General features: G+C 32.0%; 1 non-coding gene across 1 annotated transcript; it reads right to left on the bottom strand.

Annotated features, from left to right (window-relative positions):
- Nucleotides 1–201: 201 nt before the first annotated feature.
- Nucleotides 202–306, bottom strand: LOC149167903 (U6 spliceosomal RNA). Its single transcript, XR_016260999.1, has one exon. It is a non-coding gene; the product is annotated as a U6 spliceosomal RNA (small nuclear RNA).
- Between the last annotated feature and the right edge of the window lie 203 nt (nucleotides 307–509).

Below are 509 nucleotides of genomic sequence, written 5' to 3' on the forward strand. Positions count from 1 at the left end.
AGAGTGATGGTTGCTGTGAAGATGTCTTCAATAATATGATCTTCAAGCCTTCTTCCATTTGCATTGATAAAGAGAGAGATAATTGTTGTAAGAGTGTCTTCAAAATATCCCAACAAGTTTTTTTTTTTTTTTCAGGAGGAAAAAGCAAGATGCATTTATATAAGAAATATAAACAGGCATGAAAGTAAATTCATTTGGATAAAAAATTTGGACCATTTCTCGATTTGTGTGTGTCATCCTTGCACAGGGGCCATGCTAATCTTCTCTGTATCATTCCAATTTTATTGGATGTCTTCGAAGAGATACCATGTTTCAAGTTGCCTATTTTTTTACCTTAGTTTTGATACCATGTTGAGAAAGCAAGTGTAAAGAATATGATGCTTGATAATTACTTGTGAATGTGAGTTGGTTTCTTATTACTCATGTTATGTTCTTCATCAAGCAATTATACAAATATGCAAAACATAAATATCATAAGAAAACAAGAGACAACAAGATTTAGGCTCCAC

The sequence above is a fragment of the Pinus tabuliformis genome, chromosome 5_1 (genome assembly GCF_031772625.1).
Source record: "Pinus tabuliformis cultivar Carrire ecotype Pingquan chromosome 5_1, CPIR1, whole genome shotgun sequence".
NCBI classification, from domain to species: Eukaryota; Viridiplantae; Streptophyta; class Pinopsida; order Pinales; family Pinaceae; genus Pinus; species Pinus tabuliformis.